Source organism: Macrotis lagotis, chromosome 1, assembly GCF_037893015.1.
Source record: "Macrotis lagotis isolate mMagLag1 chromosome 1, bilby.v1.9.chrom.fasta, whole genome shotgun sequence".
NCBI lineage: Eukaryota > Metazoa > Chordata > Mammalia > Peramelemorphia > Peramelidae > Macrotis > Macrotis lagotis.
In genome coordinates this window covers 288,308,944-288,333,177 of record NC_133658.1, presented here as the reverse complement: position 1 = coordinate 288,333,177, position 24,234 = coordinate 288,308,944, and the positions used below count along the sequence as shown (strand labels likewise).

The window sequence follows — 24,234 nt, the reverse complement described above, 5'->3', positions numbered from 1 at the left end:
CAGGGAGGTGATTCCATGAGAAGCATATGAATTGGATTTGAGTGGGGGGGAGTGCTGTGCTAAGTCATTAGCCTCACTTTCTCCTCCAGAGCCATCTGGGTCCAGTGGCCAGATATGAACAAGGACAAAAATGAAGATGACCCTGGATGTGGGGCAATCAGGGTTAAATAACTTGCACAAGATCACACAGCTAGTAATTGTCAGAGGCTGGATTCCAACTTCCATCCTTCTGATTCCAAGGCCAGTACTCTATCCACCGTGCCATCTAGCTGTCCAAATTCAGCTAGCAGGCAGTGGTTTTCAATTCACTGACCTTTGGGTTTTGGGCCCAGCACACTTCTGTTGTGCCACTCTGCTTGGCAGAGAGAGTAGAAACAAATGACCAATAGTATCAGATATTATAGGAAAGTCAAGAAGGATGAGAAACTGAGAAAAGGCTATTATATATATTAGATGACTACTCTCTTCCTCTCTTAAACAAAGGAAATGAAAGCCAATTGAGATCTTACTTGATGAATCAGGTTAGCCCTGAGTCTACAACTCATTTTAGTTCTAGCTTTCTATGGTGCTATGTTATTTTTCTGTGCTATAAAATGTTTGATTCACTCTAGGAAAAGGTCGGAATGCTGGATATTTTATGAGACTCCCATCTGCTTTTCAATAGATTTTTCTGTCTCCTTCTTCTGTCCATTCTTTACATCTCTCTCATGAAGGCAACTATGCCTACAACTTTTCACCTACAGGTTCTGACTCAGAAGAATCTGAGCTCAAAACCGGGAAAGAATTAAGGAACTTTATGAATTTTACTGTGCCCCCAATTGAACCAAAATAATGAAATCCTATCTTTGCTTCAACACTTTGACATTCCCTTGTGCCTCAATTCCCTATTCTTGACATATTTTCCCAGCCTCTCTGGCTAGTTACCCTGCCTTGTAACCAGAAGTATCTGACATTAGTTCTGAAAAAATCAGATAGAAATATAAAAATCCAAGAAGGGAGAGATGAGGACAGTTGTGGACTTGATATCTTTTCTGTTTTGGAATCTTTGGGTTCAGTCTACATTATTGTCTGGGTAAGAGTTAGAAGCTGACTTCAAGTCTACACCATGGAATAAAATACATGGGCTTTGTGACAGCTAGGCAACTCAGAAGTCTTCGCCATTTATCTCTAGGTTTGTGGCTATATTCCAAATAGTTAAGGTTCCTGGAACTCTGGCTTCCTGATAAGTGGGGTGTTACTGTACAAAAATTTCCCTACTGGAAAGGAAGCCTAGACAGGATGTTACAGATGGTCCATTTCATATTTTCAATAAATTATGAGCCTTCTTCACATCCCATGAAATATGGAAGCTAAAACCTACCTTCTCTTTGATCTAGGAAAAATGAATTTTTGGTCTCCTTTATATTTATTATCAAAAATGTACTGCCCTTGAGAACCAAGGCTATTTGGTTAGTTGCAAGAAATATAAGGCACTTAATTTAGGTTTGTTTTACTAAGAACAAAGAGCTATCAAGGGCTTATTCATTCATCCAGTGCTAGAAATAGCCCAGGTTAGGCTCTTTCCATGTCTGACTCTTTAACAGAAGTAGCCACAGGTTTATATCTAATTGCCCTATCAAGAGATTGCTTCTAAGCAGGGAAAAATGGGAGAAACAGATATTGTTTATTCTCAGAGAGATACTTCATAGTCTGACTGAATAGAGCTGACGATATCTGGTCAGTAGTTGACCTACCTATTTTAGAATGTAGTAGTCAAATTCCTACTTGGAAATAGTCAATTCACCTGTCTTTGGTGGTAGCAGGGTTCAGGGGTATAAGGTCTAAAGATGATGCCTTGTTGGATATTGTATAATATTCTTGGCCTTTAGCCCCAAACTTGTCAGATATTTGCCATGGTTTTGTCATAACTATCTAAACTGGAAAGAAATTCAATAAATCAGTTTCTTAGAGCCTTGAACATGGAATATTTTTAGTGGACCAGAATGGAATATCTTCACATACTGTTTTGGGGTTCTTCTGGTTGGTAGAGGAAAACAAAATATTACCAACTGTTATTCCCCATAGCTGAAAAAGTCCCCAAGGGAATCTTGCTAATGAAAGTGCAGTGTAAAAATGGAAACGAGGCTGCCTTTTAAAACAATTAATTAGAGTTATGTTTATTGTCCTATTTGGATCGACACTATTAATATTAATGCTTCTTAAAATTATTTCATCAGGCATTTATTGTTTATCCGTGTGCTCATTTCAATGCTGCCTCATCTTTTTTCTCTTTAGCACTCCCCAAAATTCATTTCTTACAAAAGCTGTGCCTGCCTCAGAGGTACACCAGCTTTTCTGCCAGTTCTCTGACAAGGACATAACCCGTTGGCTCAGAGGAGCTCCTGCTTTTCATTGTAATCACTGTAGTGAGTGTGGAGATCAGTACCCCAGGATGAGTGGAAAGGCAGAACTACCTACTCAGAATCTGGCTTGGAGGCAAGAAAAAGAGTCTTTTTAATTCTCTAGCTGGAGGTCGAGATGGGTTCTGGGTAGAGCCAAACAATGCCTGACCCTAGGGGGAGAGCTCTAAGCTCTTCCCTAATAAGATAGCAACAGAGAGATGACACAGATAAAATGAAGGGAAATCTTCAATAGGGGAATTGAAAGAAAATCATTCACCAAAGTAGAGAGGCAGATTGAAAAGCTGAGACCAACAACTTGTCGGGAACCTTTCAGCTCTATGGCAGCTGAAACTGTCCAACGTTTCAATCTCAACAGGAAAAAACTACAGTTTTAAAAATTAACCCAGTCTATTCTCTGGACACAAGCAGGAAACCAATAAAACTGTGCTTTTGAGTAGGGAGAAGAAAGAAATCTGTTTGGAAATTTTTAATTTGGGAACTTTTTTTTTTTGTATGTAGAAAGAAATGTCTCATCATTATGACCTTTGTGGTGATGAATCAATCAACAGGCATTTATTAAATGCTTACTATGTACAAAGCACTGTGTCATTTGCAAGGGATACTGAGACCAAAAGTAAATAGTCCCTGCCCTCAAACTGCTTACATTTTCTTGAAGACTTGTACCTGTATTATATATGCAAAGTGGGAACAAAATCAATATGAGATAATTTGGGGAGAAAGGTATTTTGGAAGGGACAAGGAAGTCAAGAAAGGTCACAAGAAGAGGGAATATTTTGAGCTGAACTTTGGAAAAAACTTGAAATTCTAAGAAGAGATAAAGAGCATCCCCTCCCAAGGTTTGAGGCAAGAAAGCAAAGAATTGAACATAAGGTAGGATGAGCAGTAAGAAGTACAGTTTGACTGGACAGAAAGAGACTATAAAGGAGAGTAATGCCTATTTCAACCTTGAAAAACTCTGTTCCTTAGTATAAGTTTACAATAGAAGCAATTATTATTACAGGTACAGGAAATGACACTTACCCAGGGATATACTGGAGCCAGTTCATTTGGACTTGGATTTTGAGCATTTACATCTCAGAAATCAGCAAATGCTACAAATCAGAGCTTGATTTATTGTTTTGTGGATTGTCTAAGTATAAGAAAGGGATAGAGAAAAGGAGAATGATGCAGATTTAACTTAAAGTGTATGGTGCAAGCAGAAACTCCTTTCCCACCCCTAGACAGTTGTTAAACCTTTACCAGTAAACCTTAATACCCACCTAATAAGAATGGTTAGACATCATGGTTATGTCAATAGATGGGCATTGATTATCCATAATTAATTACAGCAACTCTCAGTTATCTATGCAAATGCAGAGAACAATGCAATAAAATACTAAAAATTTGATTTTCTTTTAGTTTGGGGATATATCCCACTTTTGACACATACTGACTTTGAGACTTTGGGCAAATGACTTAATCTCTCAGTGTTCTAAGCAATTCTCTATGACTAATTGCAGAGAAGAAGTCAACCTTCAAGAGATTGGGAGTAGGGGTGGCTAGGTGGCATAGTGGATAAAGAACTGGCCTTGGAGTCAGGAGTACCTGGGTTCAAATCCAGTCTTAGACAATAATTACCTAGTTGTGTGGCCTTGGGCAAGCCACTTAACCCCATTTGCCTTGCAAAAACAAACAAAAAAAAAAACAGACTGGGAGTAAAAAATCATAGGTTTATTCAATCCCTATCTCTATCCCTGAATAGAATATAGTTAATCTTCAAATCAGTCTTTTAGATATCAATGTCATCTGAGGACACATATCAGAATTACCTAAAGAATAATAGAGTGGCAAATGGTTAGTCCTCAGAGACCCTAAATACATCATAAAGAATTGTTTGGGATCATATTTAGGATTACAGATTTAGAGCATGAAAGGACATTGAAGACCTCTAGCCCATGCATTCTAAACCTGCTTTGTGTCATGGATATCATTGGCAGTTTGGTTAAGTCCATGGACCCCTTTCCAAAACAATGGTTTTAAAAGCATGAAATAAAATGCATATATTTACAAAGGAAATTAATTTTGTTGAAATAGTTATCAAATTTTTTTTAAATCAAGTTCATGGACCCCAGTTTACACTGAAATAAAGATGTCAAATGTTTCCCATTCCAAGTTCAAGAACTTCAGAAATCCATCATGGACCAATTGAGGTTCCCTGAATCCCAGGTCAGAATCCCAGATTAGATCTCTTAGGCATCTTCCAGTTTTGACATTCTGTTATTTAAGCCACCTTTTACCCCTATTATTCTATATTCTATGAGACCTTCCTACTCTGGTGCTGTGATATCACTTGATCATCCCAGTTACTTCAGTTAAGTGCAAAGTGTGTGGTTACTGCTCCTGGTATGTCTTCACTGAGGAGGGAAAACTTTATTTGAAACCATTCATTCTTATCGGTCTAACAAGATCACCTTATTTCTTATAATCCAGTCTATTCTTATTATTTTGATTGAAATAAGCTGTTGATCTTGTTACCCATATCATCACCAGGGGGGCATTTCACAGCTTGCACAACACACGGTGGTATTCACACCACCAATAACAGTATCTGGATAGCTCAATTCAGCCTTGTAGCCATCTTTCCTGATTATCAAATCAGTCTTTTCCTGGCCTCTTGCTTCTCTCTTTCAGAACAGCCTCTGTCCATCCCCTTTAATTAAACACTGAAAGCAATTGAATTATCCAATCATGCCTGCCTAATCTGATTGTTATTGTTAATACAAATGATTTGCCAACTAAATTTCGATCTGACTTAATGGGAAATCAAATGGTTGAGTAACAGTGATGGACTTGACTTATAATGCCTCCTGCTATACCCTCTCTTCCCACCCTCCAAAAAACACATTATTTTGTCCTGCAAAAGTATACCTAGTATCTTGTACACAAGGTAATCAGATGGTGTCCAAAAACAAGAAACAAAAGCACCAGCTGCTGCCTTACCCTGTGGCCTTGGAGGAGTCAGTGAACTTTCCAGAGCCTCCATTTCTCTGGCTGTTTATTATTGCAAGGTATAGCTCAAATGCCCCATCTTCCATGAAGCCTGTCCTGTTATCTTCCCCTCCCTCTTTTTCCCTGTAAGTAATCTCTTTCCTTTCCTTTAAATTTCTATAACATTGTGTACATCCTTCTCTTATGGCACTTATATTCTGCCTGGGATTTCATGATATGTATGCTTGTCATATCATGCCTCAATTACAGGTGAAGTCAGAGATCATGTCTTCTTCATCTTGTATTCCACACAATATTTAGCACAGGGCCTTTATGTCACAGGTGTTCAGTAATGTTTCTTGCATATACAAATGAATAACTATTAATTATTATTTCATTAATTCTAGTGTGTATAAATATGTCAGCTAGTGATGGTAGATAAATTACAAGATGATGAAAATAGTTTAGGAGTCATCTACAAAAATCCTCCATTCATTCATTAGTTCATCTATGTCAAATATAGTGAACTATGAGGATTGATATAACTAAATATGGGTATAATGCAGCCCATTTAACACCAGAGAAAGGGGTGTTATTGTGGGAATCAGTTTTTTTTCTTCTATTTCTCTCTGCCAGTATCCCAAAACTCTGTTGCCAACAACCCTTTAGTTCCAGCTCTTTGTGAGTGATTCTGTGATCTCTCATTTTTATCTAGGGGTGTGTGATCATGCTCCCATTTATCCAATCAATTGGTTTGTTTCCCCCACTACTTAGCCACACCCATTCATTACATCCCTGGCTATGTGCCTCATTGATTCACCTCTCCCAAGGTCATTAATTTATAAAGCATTTAATTGGATTCGATAAAAGGTAATAAAAGGGGAAGCATTACTCCCATGTACCATAGACATAGACCATACATTCTATTTATTCCCAGAACCGAGACATGCCTCTCTCACTCCACACACACATGAAAAGGGCAGAAATCTATTTTTTTTTGATGAGTGGACATCTATATTTCCAACCTATTCTCTATCACTTGTATGTGTCCTGTATCATAGGATAGTAGGGAGCAATATCTGTTCATTAACTATCCTTATTTTCAGCAGAACTGAAACTAGATATGCATTTAGTTCACTTTTCACTGGCTTAGAGCAATGTAGAAATTTGGGGCATCTCTCTCCATTTGTAGCCTACAGGGATCATTAGGTGGGTTATTGTGGAGTTAACTTAATTCACTTCTGTCTTTTCATCTCTGTTATTTTGCTGTTGAATAATGTATATTGGGTTTCTTTTCAGGGAAGTAACTGTTGTCTGCTGTTGGAGTACCTTCAGTGATGAATGGCATAAAGGGGTACTGGAACTTCTCTTGGCTATCTTGTCATCTGTCCTACTGCAGCCTACTTAGCAGCTAAACCTAGAATCTCTAGGAAACCATGCCCCAATTCCTAGGGAAGTTAGATTGATTTCTAGTTTTGGAATTTTTGCCCTGGGACTGAACTGAACTGATTGGTAAGTATCAATTCATTGTAGTTACTCAGCTCCAGACCAGACTAGACTTCACGTCCTATATGGACAACCAACCCAGACTTCTTGCCATTTGCCCTGTACCATCCCTACCACAAACAAATACTGCTTTGAAAAACAGCAACCAAATTGACTGCCTTATACTTCCATTTACCTTTCCTAAATCCCCAGACCATCACTCTCAACCATAATTACCATTCCCATGATAGAATGTAAACACCTTGAAGATAGAGACTTTCTTTCTCTCTCTCTCTCTCTCTCTCTTTTTGTATTGCAAATGTTTAGCATAATGTTTAACTCTTGGTAAACATTTAATAAATGCTTTTTCATTCATTTGCTCATTCATTCACCTGTTTATTTGTTCTGGGGATGTACCTTTCATAGATACACAAATATAGATACCTTTCTACTCTCCACGATATACCTTGATTTATATAATAGATACAATTCTAGAAGTTGGATCAAAATATAATTTTGATTTATTATCAAATTATATTTTAATTTAACCATGAATGTGTACTGTGAAGTAACTCTGGGGAAATTTCTTTTGTAAAAGGTAGATATCTCTTTTGGAATGTGAATAGTAACTTCCAAAATTATCTGGTTTTTCTGAGTTTGGATTGTCATACATCTGATTTGGGAAAACTAAAACATACTAACTAGCGATGGAAGCACTGATATTGTGGATAGGGCATTATTATAAAGTCCTGGATTCAAGACTTATTTTAGATACTCACTAATGTTATGTGCTTGAGCAAGGTGCTCTTAGTCTGAGTTGGTCTTAGTGTCTAAAAAGAGAGTTTTGGGCAGCTAGGTGGGTAGTGGATAAAGCACGGCCTTGGAGTCAGGAGTACCTGGGTTCAAATCCGGTCTCAGACACTTAATATTACCTAGCTGTGTGGCCTTGGGCAAGCCACTTAACCCCATTTGCCTTGCAAAAAAAACCCTAAAAAAAGCCCCAACAAAAAGAGAGTTTTGGCACAAATGTCTCCTGAGATACCCCCCCATTTCTAAATCTATTATCCTAGTATTGTTTAAAAACATAAAAGGGAGAACATGATCTAGAAAAGCTTCATAGAACATTAGGAGTCTTAACAGTTGAGTAAGATTTCAATAGATGGAGAATAAAAAGGAGAGGATTCCAAAAGAAGCAATCCATGGATCATATATAGGAAGTGTTCATTACATACAAGGATATGAATTTATTAGCATATACAATGCAAGGCGATAAACAAAAGGAGGCTGTTTAATTTGGACTAGATGTTATATCTTTTGTTTTGGCTATTTAGTTCTGCCTTAGGAAATACTCTCTCTACTTTAGGACTGCTGGAACCTCTGTAAAAGAAAACAGACTCTGAGACTGTCCACAATGTATTCAAACAAATGATCTGATAGTCAGTTTAATAAAAACAACCAGTCAATTTAGTTAGGAGGGGTAGAAGAAGGAATCAATTAAATCACTGATTCATTCATTTCCAGAATCATAAAAATTCAGAGTTGGAAGGGATCTCAGAAATCATCTAATGCAATCTGCATCTTATTGTTATGCCTGCTGTGACGTCCTTGACAGGTGGTTATCTAGTCTCTGCTTGGAAACTTCCCATGATAGAAAATTCACTACTTCCTGAGGAAGCCAGGTGTACTTTAGGACAGTAGTGATCATTAATTTTTTTTTATTAGATTAAGTCAAAGTCTGCCTCTCTGAATTCTTTACTCCTACTCTATTCTTCCTTACACCTTTCAAATACTTGGAGATAGTCATTGTGTACTTCCTATCTCCTTTTTCCATTCTAAATGTCAATCAATCAACCATCAAGCATTCATTAAACCCAAGTTATAAGTTAAGAGTCACTGGAGAGTAGAGAATAGGGAGCAAGCCTTAAGAATTCCAAAGACCCAAGCTCATTGTTAGAAGGATTTTCTGCATCTAGAAATTTCCTACCTCAATGAAATTCCTGATCCACTATACTAGGCACTGTAAATACAAAAACATGACCTCAAGAAAGTGATAGATTAGCAGGGGATATAAACCAATACAGGGAGAGCTGTATGAGAAACTGGTGATCATGGGATTTGACTGGAATGTGAATGATGGAATATTCTAAATAGTAGGGTGACTTTGAAAATGTGGGACAGGTATAGATTTAGAAGTAAAGGTAATATAAAAATAAAATGTATCAATAAAATGATTTTTAAAGAAAGTTCAGGGATATTTAAGGAATAATGAGTTATGCTGGATGACTAGAGCATAGACTACACAAAGGAAAGCATTGGACCGTGAGATTGGGAAGGGTCTTGAATAAGAAGCTAAAAATTTGGACTTTATTCAAAAGGCAAAGTGGAACTATTCAAAGTTTTTGAGTACTGAAGTGATACAGTTGAAACCATGTATTAGGGACATTATTAATCTGACAGCATGTATAGAATGGATAGAAGTAAGGAGAGATAAGAATCACAAATTTGAGAGCTAGAAGATATCATGAAGTTCAACTCCTCTACTTTCACAAATGTGGATATTGAGATCAAGAGAAATTAGGTGACTTGTCCAACATAATACAGATGGCAAATAATAGAGTCAGGATTCAAATTTTGGTCCTTTGATTCCAAATCCAGGATTTTTTCTATGTTTCTATAATGCCTAGAAGCAGAAAGAATGAGTCTGTATACAAATATATATATATATATATATATATATATTATGCTAAATAACATTTTATATATTTGCATATACATACATACATTATAAATAGGAGGATATAGTGTGTTTGCATACACACACACACACATACACACACACACACACACACAAAATAGCAATCATCCAAGGGAGAGATGATTAAGTCCTGAGCTAAATCAACAGCATGTAATAGACAAAGTCCTTAGTTTGAATCCTGGCTCTTGTGTAATTTTGGGCTAAGTCATTTCACTTTTCTCTGCCTCAGTTTCTTTAACTAAAAAAATCGGGGGAAGTAAACTAGGTAGTCTTTATTATCCCTTCCCTTCCTTTATGATTTAGTGATTGAAAGATAAAAAAGAATAAAACAGATATAAAGAAGATTTCAAGGGTAGAAATATCAAGAATTTCTTATAAACCAGCTACTGTTTTCATATAGGTTTAAATAAATAACTACCCTGCAAAAGATGGCTTCTCTGAATTTTTCATTTCTTAAAATGATTGTGATAGAGTCATTTAGTCACTGAGTTACTTTGTCTTTCTCCCTGCTTTTGCCCCTACCCAAATTCTAGCAATCAATTCAATAAGGGAAGGGAATAAATATTTATACTGCATCTACCCCGTGCCAGGCACTGTGCTAAGTGCTTTACAAAAGTGTCTGAGGCTGAATTTGAACTCAGGTACTCCTGACTCCAGGGCTGGTGCTTTATCCACTTCACCACCTAGCCACCCTGCTCTACTTATTTCAAAAAGCTCTTAGAAAGCACTTTGCAAACCTCTAAGTATTAAATACATGTAAATTGTTATTGTTGTTATCTCATTCTTCTCTTTTTGGATGGAGCTCAGTTAATTTGTCTGGGGCAAGTCACTCTCCCATTACTCTCTTATGCTGAGTGTTCATGGATCATCACACAAATTATTATTTTTAGTGAATGTGAAAGCAGAGACATGGTACAGTGTTAGGGGAAAAGCCCAATAGTGGGATTCTAGTCCTGGTTCTCATATTAAGGTCCTGTGGTGCTGAACCCTGGTTCTAGAATCAGTTATAATGTAGTTCAAATTTTCTAACATTTACTTCCAGTGTAACTCTGGACAGGTAGATTAGCCTCTCTGCACCTTCAGTTTCAGTGTCTGCAAAAGAAGGGATTTAGATTAGAAAACCTTTCAGGTCCTTTCCAGCTCCTAGAGTTATGATCTCATGAACTTCTGAATTAATCATTTTGCTCCCTTGCATCTCAGTTTCTTCACTGATAAAATCAGGGGCTTGGACCAGGGACATGGCTGAGCTCTAAGGATCTTCCAGTTCTGGGAAGTCTCAGGGAAAATCCAGTGATGCTCCCACAGTTCCAGGAAACTAACAATTCCCACTGAGTGGGTTCCAGTCACTGGGAGCTAGGAGAATGGAAGGGACTTGTAAGCAGTAAGGTTTGGGTGGAGCAGCAGCTATTTCTATAAATGGGACAATTATCCTGTGTTCAGCACATGTCTAAGATGAAGGCCACATCTTCTGTGTCTATTCTATGGTACTGATCACCTGCTTGGTAAAGAAAAAAAAATACATTTTTCACTGTGTAAGGAGTTAAGGGGGCGGATGTTGGGGGAAGGCAGCTTCTTAGAGCTGATTGTGCACTTTCCCATCTGATTGCCAACATTTATTCAATTACTTCACTCATTACCAGTGTGAGTCTCCACAGCTCACCTAAAACCTCCCCCCTGCTACCAACAGATCTATTACAAGGCATGTGCACCTGGCAGGAGTGTCTGAGGATTAAAAATATTCCAGAGGAAGAGTGTGCCTGCTTCTTGAATAACTTAGTCTCTTGCTCCCCAAGCTGATAAGCCTTGGAAATACTGCAGGAGAAATGCACAGGAATGATTTAGGGTGGGGTGAGGGGAGGACTACTGGGATAAAGAAGGGGTGGGGGTAGAAAAAGAGTGGTGAGGATAGAGGCTAGGTGTTCCCACTACTCTTAATGGCAGAGTTTCCATCTGGAGGAGTCTCCCAGGAACTGATCCAAGATCTTTATTTTGATGAAAGAAGAAACCCTGGTTTAGGGGAGATAGGGATCCAGTATTCTGTTCTTTCCATAGAATTGTAAATTTAAGAGACTTTAAAGATTATCTAATGCATATTCTTCATTTTATATATTGGGAAAACAGACTAGAAAGGGGAAGGGACTTGTTCAAGGTCATTTAACTAATTAGTAGCAGACATGGGTTTCAAACTCAGATCTCTTGACTCACCTTCCTTTCATATTCCACGATCCATTATCTTAGACCTTTTGCCCAAAGCAGGAAAAAAAACTAAAGATGCCACTCCAAGGGGAGGGTAGGTAGATTGTATAATGCAATGCAGTCTCATTTTTTTTTTCTGGTCCCCATCTCTCTGACTCTTTGGGTGACCAAGGGACATTTAGACTTCCTTTATTGAGGCAGTTGCCGTGTTACTTCTTGGAACTGGCTGCCTATCAAAGGGACCCTAGTATGTCTGCATAACTAGTGACTCTTCCCTGCTGTGTAGATCCTTTCCAGTTCCTCAATCTGGAAGGAGACCCAGAAACACAGTTTTGGACTAAGTAGATTTTTGTGTATTTGGATGACTATCTGTTCACTGATTTATTTATTTTACAAAGTATATATTAAGTACATAATTGTGTTTATGCATTTTTAGATATGTACATGATAGAGCATATATGAAATGTTTTTGAAGGAGGAGGAGGAAGAGGAGGCAAGTACTGTGCTAAATATTGGAAATATAAGAATAAGAAAAAAAACAAACAATTCAAGAAAGTCCCTGTTCTCAAGGAGCTTACATTCTAATGGGAGAAGACTACACATAAAAGGTCCAGAAGAAATCTGAGTCATGGGTTGTACTACATACAGAGTAAGCATGGCTGCCATGGGTACTTCTTTAAATGAAGGTTTGGCCCTACTGCTGTATGACTGCATTAGGGATCTTTTCCCTGGGATCGACTTTCTCTTGTTACCACTGCCCAATTCCTCATACCCATTCTGTATAACTCACTACATTCCAATTTTATTCAACTCTACCTTTCCATGTGCCCTCTGAACAAACTTCCGGAGGACAAGGATATCTTTATATACTCCAACCCTACTCCAATGAAATCACTGGTTCAGATCAAACAAAGAATTATAATTTAAATGTCTACAAACATTTTAGTTTTATAAAGAATTTCCTGACAATTTTAAGGTGGATGTTTAAATATGTTTCCTATCTTTTTTTTATTTCTGATTTTTTATCTAGACCTACAATTTGCTTCAGAAAGCTCTCAAGTAGAAAATTTGCTCTCCTAATGCTTATAGATCAATTATAATACTTACCTGTAATTAACTATGATCTTTTAGTTTTAGAATTTCTTAGAGTACTGAGAGGCTAAGGGACTTGGCTAGGGTCACCTATGGGTCACCTGAACACAAATCTCTCTGACTCCAGGATGGTCTATCTACTGTTTCCTATCTCCATATCATAGATAAAGAATTATAATAATTCTTATACATCTGCTTTCACAGGATTAGTGGGAGGGCAATTCTTTGTCAACCAAGAAGTGTTGCAAACCTTGTTAACATTGTGATCTTTGAGAAATAAAAATGTTGGAGACCCCAAGGTCAAAAGAAGAGATGCCCAGTTGTGGATAGAAAGGTGGGCTTCCAGAATGAGAAAATCAAACAGAGCTTCAACAGAGCATAACGAAATATTCTAGGGTGTAAAGGAGATATTGAGTGGGGTGTGACAGGTGCACAGGCTTCTAAATCAGTGTGGAAATGACCATGAATATGTGGTAGACTAACATGGTTCTATAACTTCCCTGCAAAATAAGTAGCCAAGAAAATTCTAGTGACATCCACCCCCCACCTCAGGCACTAATTATAGGAAGTTTAATACTAGGGAATGGAGGAGCAAAGAGGACTCCCTGGAAAGAATGTCTACCTTTAGGCTGGTTTACTGCTCATTAGTGCAAGAAGGTGAGGAGGGGAAATTCAAATCAGAAAGTTCCTTGTTAGATGGTGTTAGAAGGCAGGAGAGTTAGAAACTCAGCACTTAAGCAGCAATGCAAAGGAGTACCAACTTGGAAATGTCAACCAAGAGTCCTGCAGTCTCTTCTCTGCCACTTTCTTACTTGATGACTTTAGACAAATTACTTAAAAGCTCTGAGCTTGGTTTCTTTCCCAAGCAAATCAAGGGGATTGGATTCACGGTTGTCCTCCCAAATGGTCAACAACCAGCTTTCTAATAAGGCAGGCACATTTTGAAGTTTAATTTGCATTATTAGCATTTTTTCCATTACTCTCTTAAGTCTAGAAATCAACAAAACAGTTAATCAAGTCCTGATTTATAATATTTGCTAATTTCTAGGGTGTAAATGCTCACACTGAAAATTTGACAATTCGCTCTCAAATTGGTTCCAGCATATCTCTTGGATTAGATGCTGCATAAAATCTCTTTCAAGTTCTGTGTGTACTGTGTAGGGGAGGGGCATTTCAGTATATCTCAGTATTTCATCTTTTCCCCTTTCCATCCCCTGACTCAATATCACAGTCCATTAAGAAATGACTATGCAATTAACTTTTGATTATCTCTGCTTAATATCTTGAAATGGAGGATATTCTCTCATAAACAAGGGATAATGTAAAAAGCACTATATCTGACTTTATAATGCTATTAAAGAAGTATTCCAATATACACACAGTTTATCATATACGATAACACACACATAGTTTGACATTCATGATGTTTTATTCTCAGCTTCAAATCCCCAGCTCTCCATATTCATTCCAATTCCTCTATTCCCATCCTCACCTATACAGCATGGTGCAGGGGAAAGAACCTTGACTCTGGAGTGAGGGGAAATCTCAGTTCAGATCTTTCCTCTGACATGTATTTGTGTGACCTTGGACAAGTCATTCACCTCTCTGAGACCCACATCTCCCTGACAAAATGTTAGATTAAATGACCCTTGAGGTCCCTACCATTTCTGTGGATATAAAGGTTCTATGATTCTTTCTATAGAAAATTTAGAAAATATTGATGATCTGTTTAGGAATATTGAAAAGATGCCTGAGCTGAAACTGAATACAGTAATAAAACTTGCAGTACCAATGATGTTTGCCCACCTCCCTTGAAGAAGAAACAATTGCTTTTATTTGTCCTTTCAGACCCACAAAGAATCCCAATCTAACTTTTATTACATGGAGAATGAATGCCCATATTTAATCAGAACTTGCCGAAAGGAGAACAATCACTATATTTTTCTGTTGTAGTTAAGGAAATTATCTATTGAGTGTTATACCTTTTTGGGGTTCACTTAGAGAGAGATGTTTTACTTGGGTTAGATAGGCCCTTTCTAAAACATCTAAAACATTGTTGGAGCTATTGCCTAGGTTTGCCAAAGGGCTCCTTCCTAGGGAGCTGTCTTCAGCAGAAGCTGAGCATTCTCTTCAGAGTAGGCAGCTGGTAGTTTTCTTTCTTCCATCATTCACAGAGAACCTGACTCTGCATTCCTTATCTGATTGGAAGGAAACACTCCTGAATGAGATCCAGAAAGGGGAAAAAAATCTCAACAGGTAGAGGGAGGAGGGAGGAGGAGAGGAATAAAAGGAAGGACAAAGGTTGGGAAGGGATAAAGGAGGAAAGTGAGTGAGAAAGTCATCCTGATAGAACCATCCAGGCTGTAAGACCCCAGGTTCAGAGATTCATCACATGTCCTTCCATACTCCATACTTCCATACTCCAAATCAGAGTACAGGATTAACATGGCCTGTGTGGACACAATCAATGGAAACAACTCTGGAATCTCATCCCTGTATTACACAAGAATCCCAAGACTCCATAAACCCTGCCTTGGTCAGGGACTGATTATCTACCTTGAAGCTAGTATATTTGGCTCCTTCAATTTCCTTCTACCCCAGGAATAATACATCTCCATTACCAATCTAATGCCTGGTGACTGCATTCAGAATTCTTTCCCAGATCCTTTCTTCCCTGGCTTCTATGTCCCATTTCCATGTTAATTCTCCTCTTCCTACATCCCTGTCTCATTCTACCTTGCTTTTTCATTGTACCTCTAGAACCCTCCTATTGTTAAACACTCTCCTTCAAATTAGACTAGGGTCATACTCTGAGAAATTATTTTGTGCCTATTTTGTTTTTAATTTGTTATGTACATGTCATTTCCTCCCCCAAAATAATACAAGGTCCCCAAGGTCAAGACACTTTGGTTTTGCCTTCATAATCCCAATGCCTATCTTAGTACGTAATATACAGTAGGCAATTAATAAGTGTTTTTTGAATTGAATTGATTAGAAGCAATGTAGCTCTGGGGGGATTTTGTGCCGTTCTCTTCCTTATCTTTCCTGTGGGTAACCTACAAGTATCTATTTTTAATCCTATTCCAGCTACTAACTTGGTGTCTATCTTATTGTCATAACTTTTTGTGTTTTCATTTCTTCTACCCAAAAGATGGACTACAACTCTAATTATCTCCTGGAGTTTCTGAGAAGAATTTAATCATAGAGTCTGAAAGAAACTTTAGAACATAGAAAGTCCAGGTTAGAAAGACCTTTAAGAACAAGAAACATCAAAACTGGAAGGGACCTTAGAACACAGAATGTCAAGGTTATATTCATTTCAAAACTAAAGGACTTGTGAAGCATCGTAGCATTGTGGAAAAAAATACTGAATTTAAGAGCAAAAGACCTGGGTTCAATTTCCAACTCTGCCACTATTATAGGTGACCTTGGTCAAATCACTTTATCTCTCTAGGCCTCAATTTCCTCTTTTGTAAAATAAGGAGGTTAGACTAAAGGGCTTCTAGGGACCCTTTCAGCTCTACATCTACAATCCTATTGACTACATGGTTCTTTTAAATATAAATCCATGATCCCACTTGCTTAAGGTCACACAGTGATCCATTGGCAATCCTAGGATCAGAATCCAGCTCTTGTATAGTGCTCCCATCAAAAACTAAGCAGAACTTCAACCTGACAGCAGTATTCATACAGAATTAGACTGCCAGGGAATGGGACTTTACATGTCTCAGTGTCATCTCCTGTGTAGAGATCCCAACAGTCTTGCCTCCTCCTGGCACGACAGGATGCCTCTTTTGGTAGGAAGAACCTCAGATAGGCTCTAAAGAAATACCACAGGCCAGGATAGCATTGCTTTGGCAGAACAACATATGAAAACTGTCAGTGTCTGGTTCACACAATGACTATTAGCCCCCTGCCTCTATCCATTGAAAGTTTATCCAAGAAAATTCAGGAGAGAAAAGAACACATCGTGTTTTATGTCTCTCTTGTTGTAGGCAATGCACATCTTTGGAGATCTGTGGATGAAAGGCACCATATAAAATGCAATCAATTATGTATCACCATTACTGAATTAATCACATGTATGATTAATACTGTAATAATAATTAATGGAAGTATGGTCTAGAAATTAGAGCAGTGGACTAGTGGGGAGGAGTCTAAGATTCTGCTTATCTACTCTGCCACTGACTTGCTCGGTGACCTTGGGAAGGTCTCCTGATCTTTTCAAGCCTTGGAAAATTTTTCTTTTTGTTCCTCACGCCCTGGAAATTAGTATAATGGCTATCTATGCTTTTAAATTCATGGAAAAGACCAATAAGAGTAAAGACTGTTGCCATAAATAAGCCTCAGAATCTCAATTGCTTAAGGTCAAAGAGATAGGTACTATAGATTTAAAATGAGGAAAGCAATTATAATTCAAGTCAGCAAACACTTGGTAAGCAATGCTTGGGTACAAGACACACAGTCCTTCTTATATTTTCATCAGTATTTGCTCATATACCCCCAGAAGGTTGGGACCTAAGGGAGCAGTTATAATACAGTGAAAGAACATTCTAAAAGGTCCTTTCAGGTTCTAACTTTCTACATTTTCTAAGGCTCTTTCTGACTTCTTTGATTAATAGTAATTATTCCCATTAACTCCAGAGGTTAATTGCAGGGGGTTAGACTAGATAATCTCTCAGATGCTGTCCAGTTACAAAGTTATGATGTTCTTACACTGTTCATTCACTTTGCACCCTAAACTAACAAATGCTTTTTGAGTGTGAATTCCATGTCTTTGAATCAAATTGTGGAAAGAATACAAGATTGATTCTGTTGGTTAGCAGGAAAATAGCAGAGATTTTTGGGAGGGATGTTAACACTTTCTGGCCCTTAGCTGCTATCATTTGACTTCATTTAGGCATTTTCACTGACTGAACAGGATATATATATATATATATATATATATATATATATATATATATATATATTTATATATATATAATCCAGGACTCTGATTTTTTTTTTTTCATTATAGATAAGGGACATAATGGGCCAATGCACAATAGCTTCATTATAGAGGAGAGGGTCTAGTAAACTTGTCCCATGAAGAATTCTCTTCTTTAATTAAGGGGAGGATAATCTCAGTTTTCAGATGGTTGAAGGTCTGTCATGGAAATTATAAAGTGGTATAAAATATCATGAGGGAAATGTATAACTGGACGAAAGAATGACTTCATATTGAAAGGGAGTGCTCAATGTATCCCACTGCTCTTTATGATATTGGTCAATGATATTATAAGAAAACTTGAAGAAGGCCCCAAGCACTTGAATGGGTACCCCATGGGAATGTATGGGAGAACATGGACAAGAGTCAAACAGGAGTCTCCATCACTGAAGTGAGTGCTCCTATTAATAAGAAATCACTGAACCAGTGGAGTAGTGGAGCCTTGTGAAAATAGGATTCAATATTTATTTTGTATATCTCCAGAAGGCAGAAGGAGGACTGACCAGTAGACAGGCTGATACAGGTTCACTGTAAGGAAGAGATTTCTAACATTTAAAGCTGGTCAGCAATGGAATAGGCTACTCTCAAGAGATAGAGAATTTTCTTACTGGAAGTGTACGAGGACTATCTATCTGTTAAGATATTGGAGAGAATTCCTGCATCTGGACTAGATAACCTCTAAAGATCCCTCCTAATGCTGGGATTCAATGAGTTTATGAAAATCTGGAAATTTTCTGAAGACTACTGGAGTACTCTATCAATCTATAAAAACAGAATACTAAAGCTAGAAGGAACTTTGTAACACAGAAGGACCTTAGAGATTGCATAGGAAAAAAACAAACAAACAAACCCTCAAAGCCTTACAGGGTATTTGTATGAGGAAATGAGAAGCCTCCTCATTCAGAAGCTATTTTGAAGTCAGTTGACAACAGCTGGGAGAAGGGTTTTTTTTTAGGGTATTTCCACAGCATTGCACTGACCTTTTGTTGATAAGAGATCAGCTCTGATCCTTTTGCTACTGTGTTTAGATGAAATGGAAATAAAATGCAAACTCTTCTAGTTCTTGTTTGCTGTTCCTGACAACCAGGCAGACCATGATGATGGAAGAGCAGGGTTTTTCCCAGGGATTAATGATTCTGCCTGCAAAAAGAGGCTGAGGGGACCTCAGTCCATCATTTTCTTTGGGAGGTATCTTGAACTATGACCCCCCATTTTTTTTTACTACTGTGTAATCCAAATATTATGATAATATTTTCACCTTGAAAGTTATATCCATTTAAGGTGGTGAGGCACTGTATTGGGTGACTAAGGGATATGCGAAAATCTAAATCTAAATTCTCAAAGGTCTTTATTGGAATAGGTACTTCTCTGGGGTTTTTTTTTTTTTTTTGGCTTAGAGCTGGGCAATGGACTAAATGTCCTCTAGAGAATTCTTTTCATAGTTGTATTCTTCCTGGAAGGTAAGGAAGGTAAAAGGGCACCAATACCCTTTTAAAATGGATAAGTATGGTTTCAAAGGGAATTGTTGATGGTTGCTGGGCTAACTAGCAAATCAGTGGTAAAACAGGGATTTAGAATGAATTGACTTGATTCCCAGGCAGCCTTCCTGCCCATGCAACAAGTGAGACTTCATAATTTTACAGTATGTAGATATTTTGAAATAGGCCTTGAAATAGAACTTGGGGGTGTAATCTCATTTTTTCAAGGATGAGAAAACAAGAGCAACTTTGTGACTGGAAATAGGAAAGGGTTAAATTTAGTGAAGGAACAGTAGGGGATAGGGCTTGGAATTCTTAGTGCTTACTCCCTGCATCTTATGTTATCTTGGACTAAGCTGTAGTCTTATTGTTATCTCCCTTCCTTATGAACCTGAATAGTAATGACAACTACCCTTGAAATATTCAGACCTAATATTCAGACCAGAGGAAAGGAGCTATGACTACTCAGACAGCCTCCTAAAAGTCCCCTCTAGAGGACAGAGGAAACTCCTTTTCAACCCACAGAAAAGCTGTACATCAGATAGTCTCTTAGGGGTTGAGGAACAGTGATTTGCCTTAACTTGTAAACTGTCAGAGGGTCCCCCTTGGCTTTTCTTCCAATCCCTGAAGGAGTTGCTCTGCCAGTGAGGGTAGGTGCGATGACACCTTTTTGTAGCTACATGCCAATCCCCCTACTCCTCCCGTGGAAAAATCTGGCTTGGCTTAATCAAAAACAGATCCCATCAGGGTGGAGGCGTTGATGTGTCAGCTGATATTCAGTCTCTGGTTATTTGCTCAGTTCTCTCCCCCCTCCCCATCTTCCTAAATCCACCCACCCACCCCTTTCTCCATTGCTCTGGTCCTTATGTGTAGCACTGAAGAGGAGAAAGAAGTCTTCTTGGATGTGAGAGGGGAGCCCTCCGAGCTGGCTTTAGAGATCAAAGCTCTTCCAGGCATCCTGTCTGGGTTTAGATGGGGGCAGTTCCCACTCCCACGGGCCCTTTGCCAGCCCAGTGGAGTCCCTTCTGCTACCCCGAGGAAAAGAAGACTGCGAGAAAACTCCAGCAAGAGCAGTGGCTTATCTCCCAAACATTCATGACTAAAATGGGCTAGGGATGCACCCTGTTTATTATATTGGTGAGCTTGCCCCCAGGCCCAAGAAAGGAGATGCTTAGCCAAGTAGCCTTCAGAGCAGCCTTGCTTCATCACAAGCCGACTGCCGGGATCAGGACATCTCTCTGGCCCTGGACCACCCTGCTCTCAGCCATTCCCTCCTTTGCTGCGGCTCTTCCCCTGAGTCTGGCTGTATTGCTTTCCTGCAGCTTTAAGAAGACCATTGCTCCGTGGTGGGATGGTGTGTTAAAGCCACACAGAGGAAGTTACGCAGCCTGGATCAGACAGTGAGATAAAAGCTCCGATTGTGATTGAAAGTGATGGCAAAAGGATTTAGCCTCAGTATTAACTTAGAGAGGAGTGGAGGGGGAGAGGGAGAGGGAGATTTCCTAAAGCTCCCAGCCATCTGTCCTGGAGCTCAGCTGGGGGGATGTTGACCGTCCTAGAAGAGAAGAGGTGAAACCCACCACAGCCCAGGAAGGACCAGATCCCAACCACTGTGGGTTCTTTCCGTGCTTCTTTTCAGGGAGAAAGGGGGAAACAAAAGTTTAACTTGTTTGTGACCGACCTCCGACTCCACCCGAGTGGGAGGCGCGGGCAGGCTTGCCTGCCCCCCTCCCCTCATCCAGCGTCTCTGGGACGGCTGCAGGCAGCTCCACATGCATCCTGATTGCTCTCCAACACCAAACTAGCAGCAGCAGCAACAGCAGCAGCAGCAGCAGCAGAAGGAGGAGGGAGGAGAAAGGACCAGCTTTCACCCCTACATCCCCCTCACCCACCCAGTCAACAGTCAGAAGAGAGGCAGAGCCCAGAGGGGGTGGTGGTGCTTTGGCTGGCAGACTGACCTGCGCTCCTCGGTGGATTCTGTCCGTCCCTCACTGCGCCTGTTAGAGAGGCTCCAAGCCCGGGTAAGGCGGAGAGGCAGAGAGATGGAGAGAGAGAGAGAGAGAGAGAGAGAGGGAGAGGGAGAGAGAGACAGACAGAGCAAGGCTGGAGTGGGGGGAAGAGCTGCTGCAGCTTCGCAAGGCTGGTTTCATTTTTAAAAGGGCTCCGGTGACCATGCAGGCTTTCCCCAGGATCGCGCGACGCTTAAAGCACCCCACTGAATTATCAGATGTAAAAGTTATTTAGTAGAGTCTTCTACTAGGAGAGAACCGGAGTCTCCCCCTTAGAGGGGTGTGTATTTGTGTTTGTAGCAAGATCTTAAAGGAGAAGGTTTTCTTTTTAGCTGGCTTGCTAAGGATTGGGTTTTACTGATTTGTCCTATTCGGGTTTGGGGTTTTGTGTTTGTTTGAGGGTCGTTAGGGAAGGATGCCTTGAATATATCAGTCTGTATTCCTAAGCAAAAAAATTAACCCTTCGCTTACTTACGATCCCTCCCCTCCAATTGAACTGCCACTTGGGAGGGGCAGAAACACTACTCTCCCCTCCTCACTTGCTCCTTCTGCCTCCTTATCCAGACTGCAGACTGATGACTGTCAAGTTGCAAAGAGCGCCTTCTTTCCAACATGACTGGGAAACTTCTGTCTTGGTTCGGACTCTGCCTCCTGGAAACAGGGATGGGTAGGTGGGTGGGGGTGTATCGATCGGGGACAATGTGTGAAGGGGAACCAGGGTGTCATGGGGGAAAGCAAGGGAGCAGCAAAGCTTTAGCTGTAAGTTGCTTACATTTCCAAGGCTTCTCCCTAAGAAGTTGTTTGCTTAGATGTTGGTGCAACTGCCTTTTTTTTAAAATTGGTTTTATGCTGAGGAAACGGAAGGGAAAAAAAGATGCAACTAATTACTAGGGGGTTTCAAGTGTAGCCTTCTAATTAAAGGAGGCTATGCCAAATGAGTAGGGCACCCTCAGTGCTGGCCGGTGCCAGGAGTTTTATTAAATGCATTATTATTAATTAATAACGTTGCCTGCACACAACTTTCAATAAAATCTGCCTTGGAATTGCTCGGAATTAGCCCATTTTTCTCATGCAGACAGCTTATATTCCGCGATCAGTTGTAGTGTGTTCCTTTACTTAACTCCGGTCCTGCCAAAGTCAGTTGCCCGCAGCCACCCACCGACTCCCCTCACCCATTCCTGGGTCCCACAAAATGGGAAAAATAACCCTTCAAAATGCCCCCAAGGGACTTTTGGTGCAGGTGCTCCTCCCAGCCCTGTGATCTGGAGAATTCGTCTCTTTAAAAAAATTAAATGTCTCAACTATCCAGAACTTTGCAAGTAGTCGGACCAGGCAGGAAGCACCCTGGCTTCAATCCCCGCTTTCCGATGTCCTGCCTTTTGGACCACCAGCCCCGGAGTCAGCGCCGAGTACTTGAGCGTGCGGTGAAAAGACACCAATGAGGAAGAGCAGCCGCCCACCTCCAGCCAGGAATTCTGGATGAGCCGAAGGGAGGTGGAGGACAAACCGACGCAGCCGGCTGGGAGGTCACCACCTGGCCTCTGAGCTTGGCGCTCCCGTCGCGGTTTCTTCGGGTCTCCTGCTCTATAGTGTTCCTGGACAGCCCGCTTTCTCAGTTCGTTTCAACAGCCGTCTCCCAGTGGTCCTGAAAAATGGAGGGGGGTGGGGGTGGGGAAGGGATGAAGGGAATCGAGAGAAGGAGGGTAGTTGGAGATGACCAGTGGACCGGATACTGTCACCCCAAGGAAAAGACACTTCTGGACAGGGTGCTTCGGGACCTGAGGAGCTGCTCCAAGTTTACTCATTGTCACTGAAGCTGTCTGCAACTCAAAGTGTTGCCTCTTTGAGATCCCTATCAGACAGAAGAGGCGATAACTCAATACAATAGGAATCTCAGTTCAGCTGGACTGGTAAAATCTAATTTGGTGTGTTTAATATCCTGGTTCTCAGTAACCCTCTCCCGTACCCCAACCCCCCTTTGCTTCTCCAAGACTTTTAAACGAAAATAAAGAATATTGATTCTATTTGTGTTGGAGAGCTGCAGTTTCTTAATAATAGCAGGTGGAGATTTATTTTCCAAGGAGAAAGCACTCTACCAGAATGAAACCTCTGATTATGAATATTTCCCTCTCTCGTTTCCCACCGCCTGATTTATATACTTCATTATTCAGAAAACTCTGGTGATCTTTTTTGGTATTGTTGTTTTGGCAAAGTCAAATAATATTAGAGTGCTGAAATCATAATTTCCCCCCCACAGTGTCTGCAAATTCCCACTTGATTGACTGGTTGTAAATATGTTTCCTAGGCAGATTCTGTTGTTGCCTTTTCTCTCTTCCCTTTCCTCATTTTTCGGGCAATGTGTGGCATTTAAGCCAACAGAACTAAGGAGCAATTAATAGATATTTCAGTTTAGCTCCACAGAGCCCTCCAGCCCACCCCCAGCCTTCTCTCCTTCCTTGCCTCCCGCCGCCAGCCTCACATTTAGACATCGTCCTTCTGCCAGTAATGCCGGCAAAAGCGGTTGTGTTCTGCAGGTTAAGGAATCCCTAAAGTTAACACCATGTCTAACCTAGGGAGAGCAAGAGAGACAATTGTTTCTGGCTGGACTCCTTTCTGAGCTCTACCTGTCTCTGCTGTTCCTGAACAGTTGGAAGACACCCATTTGATGAATTAATTAGGAAGGGACTGTTTTTGGTGAACACAACAACAGCTCTGATATCAGCATTCAGACCTTTGCCTGTCACACACTATTTTATTTTTACTACATTTACTCATGCTGTAAAAATAGAACACAGACGGTATTCTTTCTGAGAGTTTTCTATCAGGGAACGCATTCAAGGCCAGGCGTGCTAGCTTATAGAAC

The 24,234-nt window shown here is 39.9% G+C and overlaps 1 protein-coding gene across 3 annotated transcripts in view; it reads left to right on the top strand.

Annotated features, from left to right (window-relative positions):
- Window positions 1-20,227: 20,227 nt before the first annotated feature.
- The window catches only part of NTNG2 (netrin G2), a 100,083-nt gene continuing 96,076 nt past the window's right edge, over window positions 20,228-24,234 (top strand). For all 3 annotated transcript variants that reach the window (XM_074210854.1, XM_074210853.1, XM_074210855.1), the window contains exon 1: window positions 20,228-21,383. The gene's annotated coding sequence lies outside the window, so the exon portion shown is untranslated. The remainder of the gene's footprint in view (window positions 21,384-24,234) is intronic.